The sequence below is a fragment of the Equus asinus genome, chromosome 2 (assembly GCF_041296235.1).
Source record: "Equus asinus isolate D_3611 breed Donkey chromosome 2, EquAss-T2T_v2, whole genome shotgun sequence".
NCBI lineage: Eukaryota > Metazoa > Chordata > Mammalia > Perissodactyla > Equidae > Equus > Equus asinus.
The window spans coordinates 163,033,601-163,039,803 of record NC_091791.1 but is presented as its reverse complement, the minus strand read 5'-3'; the positions used below and the strand labels follow the sequence as shown (position 1 = coordinate 163,039,803).

The 6,203-nt window shown below is 37.8% G+C and overlaps 1 pseudogene; it reads left to right on the top strand.

Moving 5' to 3' along the window:
- The first annotated feature begins 999 nt into the window (after window positions 1–999).
- Window positions 1,000–1,944, top strand: LOC106833426 (olfactory receptor 4K17-like; annotated as a pseudogene).
- The last annotated feature ends 4,259 nt before the right edge of the window (window positions 1,945–6,203 follow it).

Here is a 6,203-nt window from a genome sequence, read left to right as displayed (position 1 = left end):
GAAAATAGAGGAAAAAGGGCACAGATGTTATCTCAGGGCCAATCATCCTCAGCTGAAAAAAGAGGAAGATTGGTAGCTGATGTTAGTGCAGGGCTAATCTTCCTCAACAAAAAAGTATACAATTTTATAAAGATAGGTGGGCTATAGCATGGGAACTAAAAGCAGGAAGCAAGAGATTTAGATGTCATAAGTAATGACACTTGTATTCATAGTGTCTTGCTCTCTGTGTAATATATGGCCATTCTTAGAACAGGTTGGGGCTACTCAGAGACTCAGAATATTCATTCCTACTACTTAACCACAGCTGCCTTTTCAACTTATGGACTTTACAATACCTTTCGAGGAATGGTTTCAGCCACAGCAGGACATAGTTAGTGACAGTCACTTTGGGAAAAAGTAGTCTCTGAAGAGATCCTAAGTGTGTGAAAAGATAGAACCCACTTATGGATTGGTGGGAAAGACAGTAGTCTGGTTCGCTCCAAACCTCACTGACTGGCTAATTCAGAGCAGCTTTATATCAGCTGGATCACAGGCCCTTCAAAACTCTGGGGCTAATTCAGAACTAAACAAGAATTTCTTAAGGTAGTTGTGGGCAGACAATAACTAACTCCCAGGTTGACTCAAAATTTGAACTTAAAAGAGGTTGTGCCGAGCCCCTCTGTTCTCCCAGGAATTCCACCTGAGAGATCTCATCTCCTACAAAAACACAAAGCTTAGGAAGATGGTAGTATCTTCTTTGACCTATGAAGACAAAGCACATGCCTCTGAGCTCATGGATTGCTTAGGGGCATCAAGAGATATGAATAGGATAAGTTAGGCTTAAAGGTAGACGGTTTAGACTATATGTCCTCCCTCTTAGAGGTAACAGAGGATAACACTAAATTTTAAAGTCAAATGAGGCTATTGAGGGACCCAAGGAGATGAAAAAAGCTTTTCAACCTCCTTAGTATTAGTGTTCTCTTCTTTCCCTGCACAGGTCATCCCTGAACAAACCTTACGATGGAGTCTGTGGAACGACTAAATCAGTCCCAAGTGTCAGAATTCATTTTGCTGGGACTGACCAACTCCCAGGATCTACAGTTTCTTCTCTTTGCACTCTTCTCATTTATCCATGTGGCCACAGTTTCTGGTAACCTTCTCATTGTGGTCACAGTGTTTTACATCCCAAACCTGAACACCTCCATGTACTTTCTCCTTGGGAACCTCTCCTTTGTGGCTATGACCCTTGCATCCTTTGCCATCCTTAAGATGATTGTGAACCTGCTAAAAAAGCAGAAGACCATTTCCTTTGCTGGATGCTTCACACAGATCTTTCTCCTTCACTTACTGGGTGGAGTTGAAATGGTACTTTTGGTCACCATGGCATATGACATATTTGTGGTTATTTCTAAGCCCACACACTACATGTCCATCATGAACAAGAAGGTGTGTATTTTTCTAGTACTGACCTCATGGTTCTTAAGTTTCCTTCATCCAGAGCTTCAGATGCCATTTGTTATGAACCTGCCATTCTGTGGTCCCAATGTAGTAGACAGCATTTTCTGTGATCTCCCTCTGGTCACTAAGCTTGCCTGTGTAGATGCCTACATTGTACAGTCATTGTTGCCAACAGTGGGATGGTCTCTCCAAGCTGTTTCAGTATTTTGCTTATCTCCTACAGTCTGATACTCATAACCATCAGGAGTCACTCTTCTACTGGGCAGTCCAAAGCTCGTGCCACTTTGACTGCTCACATCACAGTGGTGATATTTTTCTTTGGTCCATGCATCCTCATCTATATCTGGCCCTTCAGCAAACACTCTGTGGATAAGTTCCTTGCTGTATTTTACACCATCTTCACCCCTATCTTGAACCCGTTTGTCTACACTCTGTGAAAACAAAGAAAGGAAAACAGCCATGAAGAAACTATGGAATGCTTCTGTGAGTTCTAGAGATGATAGTTAGATTAAAAATGTAATTTAGATAGAAATAGGATATTTTTTAATGATTTTTAAAGTTTTCTTTTAAAAAATATTATTTATCCATACAGAGTAGGTCTAGTAAAACACAGCAAAATTATAAAAATCAGACACTCAATGATATTTCCAATATATACCAACAAACAAGCAGATAAACGATCTTAGATTTATAAATGATGCTAACAGAATTATAAAGATTCAACTAAAACCTCACCTGTATTTAAGAAGAGCAGGTAAATATATGCTTTATCAAGCTATTAAAAATGATATTCATTGAAAGGGAAAATAAAGTTAATCCTCAGAATATTTACCACCTTTTTCTGTAATGAGAATGATTTGGCACTTATTGTGGGCCCAAGGTTGGTTCTGTCTTCTTAGCAATATTAATGTCTGGGTTAGGACTCACGTATGGTGCCTCCTAAGAAAACAGTAACTCTGAGTTTCAGTATCTACCTACACTATCAAAATATACTCTTTTTTCTTGTTGCCTCCAAAATGAGAGTTTTGGTAGATGCCTTGAAGCCTGCCAATATTATGAAATCTTACTCTCATCTTCCTACCCCAAAATTTATCAATTTCAGAAACTATGTTCCTCACTCCAACAATAAAGTTACAAAATTCAGAAAGACATTGATCTTTTCCTTAAGAGAAATTTGAATTTAAAATGTTTTATAATAAATTACATTATGCATGTTATATTTGTCTATGGAATTAACGTAATAACATTTAGATACCGTCACGTCACTACTAATTTCCATTAATAAAACACAATTCAGTGGAATTTCTATAGCTGTGAATTTGAATAGATTCATTCACAACTTGTCATTTAGCCCTCTCTGTAACATACGGCATTGATATGTGAAATAATAATCAGCAGCTATATAAAGTTGTATTTTTTCTTTTCAACAAGCCTAATTCTGGCCAAAGTGAAGTCCTGACAACAAAAGATCATTAGTACATTTCTTGGAGATTATTTCTATACTTTTGCATACCATTTGACCACAATCACAAAACTAGAATTTAATGACGATGAAATATGTTGAAATCTAAGGGAAGAAATTTCAGGTATCAGCAGCAACTGTGGGTACAGAGACAAAAGGGAGTAGGAAAATAATCCTGTGTAATCACTCAATGAAAGCAATCTGAATAACACAACAAGTAAATGTTTTGTTTAAAGAATAGCAAAAGTTGAGAACAAAACTCAACTTTTATAATAGATAACTCTATTATCCCATGATCAAGCTATCTCAGAATGCATTTCTGATAAATTTACAATTCCTTAGGAATTATTTTCTTATGTTCTATTGAAAAAAGAATAAAGTGTTCCCATTCTAGAGATCAACTCAAAAGTTTGTGAACATGAACAATAGCTGAAACAGAAGAAGCATAACAAGCAAGCACACACACTTATTCTAATAAATTCTCACATCTCAATGCCCCCACTATGATGCTCCTGGTCAAAAGATAACTACACTAAAAAATAGCCAGGGAGCTGTAACAGGAGATTTTCTGTGTCGGCCAGAGCAAATATTAGAGGGTAGGAAAGCCATGACATTTGAAGAACTCTCTTGTGTCCCACAACAGTCAGAATTCTATTTGACACATCCATGACATATACTCTTATCCACAGACAGAGAAGGAAGCACTGGGATACCTTTATACATAGACCACATACAAAAGTACACATATCTGATGATGTTCAATAGCGCTCAGAAGAGTCCTTTACCAAAAATCTTCGCTCAGTATAATTTGCCACGTGATTTGAAATTCTACTGCTTTTTGTGATTCTTTTACTTATAAGAATACTATCATTTTACGAACTGTAACATATTTGCTTGTTTTCAGTTATTCATCTCATGCTCTGAGTGAGTTTATTAACTCTTGTCTTCTATGACAATCGACTGAGATCAAAGCCCTGGGGAAATGATATCCTGATTAGTGTCAAGACTAAGAATAGATAGAGAAAAAACTAGAGAAAGGGAAAACGGCCTGAGAGAGACACAAATTTTACAGTTTCAAATTTTTTTAGACATGCTTTGATTGTACTGCAATGAGACCTAAAAGCATTGTTCAACAGGACAAAACAACTTTGAAGAAAATTCTATTTGTGTAACTGGAAAATAGGTCTGACTATAAGACACTGCAACTGGAGATTTTAGGTTCTAGCTGGAGTCTCAGAATCTGCAGGCACTGCTATCCAGTGCAATCACATTCTAAAAGGAACCAATTATCATCTCTATTCCACGCAAAGGCTTTGCAAATGTTCATAGAAGCTCAATTTATAATCACCAACACGTGAAACAACCAAGATGGATAGGCAAATTGTGATCTAGCCATACGCTGAACAATACTAAGGAATAAACTAGAGGGAGGACATCCAGAAAGGCTGTATGAGAAGTTTGGAAAATCATCTCCAAAATCATTGAAGACAAAAAAATAAACCTTTTAAAATCTCTGGAAAATGATCAGAGGGCATACAACAATTGAGAAATAGTTATTCCAGAAAATCTACTGGATTTTGATAAGAATAGGTGAAGTCTGTGACATTTAAGCCAGAGTCTGCTCCTATTTCTCTCAGCTCTGTGTTGTGAAAGTTCCTTACTGTTCAGACGGAACATTTCCTAAGGACAGGCAACTCCTATTGCCCCTCGAAGTTCCAAACCTGACACAAAGAGTTTCTATTCCAGGGGAACCAACTCAGGCCTTAATAACTGGTGGCTCCCATCTCACCTCTTACCTCTGGCTCCATGTTATGGAGGTCTGCCCAGGGTCAGCATGACAGACAGGAGGGCTTGGAAGCTCCAAGGCCTGACTGGGAAAGCTGACTCTTTGGAGAACAACATGGAAAAACCATGTCCAGGGCCTATTTTTAAACAAACATAATTACAGTGAGAACGTCACTAACAACCTTACCAAAAAAGAGTGTTATAAAGGAATATCATGAAAAATCATATGCCAAGAAATTAGATAACTTACGTGGCATGGACACACCTAAATCTATACCAGAAACAATAGAAAAATCTGAAGAGACATATAAGAAATAAAGAGAGTAAACCAGTAATTTTAAAACTTGCCCAAAAAAAGACAGTACATGGGCTGGTCCAGTGCTTAAGTAGCTGGGTTTGTGTGTTCTACTTTAGCAGCCTGGGGTTCGCAGGTCAGATCCTGTGCACAGACCTAGCACCACTTGCCAAGCCACGCTGTGGCAGCATCCCACATAAAGTAGAGGAAGATTGGCACAGTTGTTAGCTCAGGGCCAATTTTCCTCACACATACAAAAAAAGACCTCAAAACAAAACAAACAAAAAAACAGCCTAGGCCCTGATGGCTTCACTGGTGAATTCTACCAAATATTCAAGAAGAAATAATACCAATCTTTTGCAAACTCCTTCAAAAAGTTGAGGAGGAAGGGATACTTCCCAACTCATTCTATGTGAACAATTTTACCCTGAAACCAAAGCCAGAAAGAGACAGCATAAAATAAGAAAACTACAAACAAATACCCCTCATGGATATAGACCCAATTATATACTACATACCAGAAACACACTTTAAATATAAAGACACAAATAAGTTAAAAATGAAAGGCTTAAGGAGAAGAATGAAGTTCAATGACTGATATTACTCAGTTTCAAGACTATAAAGCTACAATAATCAAGACAGTGTGGTATTGACAAAAGAATATATATCAATGGAACAGACTAGAAGGCCCAGAAATAGACTGACATAAATATAGGCAACTGATTTTTGACAAAGGAGCAAAGGCAATACAATGGAGCAAAAGTAATCTTTTTAACAAATGGTGTTACAACAACTAAACATCATATGCAAAAAAAAAAAAAAATGAATCTAAACGCAGAACTTACATTCTTCACAAAAACTCATTCAAAAGGATCACAGAATTTATGTAAAATGCAAAACTATAAATATCTTAGAATATAACAGGAGAAAATCTAGATGATCTTAAATACAGAAATGAGCTTTTAAATACACCACCAAAGGCATGATCTGTGAAAGAAATCATAAGGGGCCGACCTAGTGGCTCAGTGGTTAAGTTCACATGTTCCGTTTCTCGGCGGCCCGGGGATCGCCAGTTCAGAGCCTGGGTGTGGACATGGCACCACTTGGCAAAAGCCATGCTGTGGTAGGCATCCCAAGTATAAAGTAGAGGAAGACGGGCATGGATGTTAGCTCAGGCAAGTCTTCCTCAGCAAAAAGAGGAGGATTGGCAGCAGTTAGCTCAGG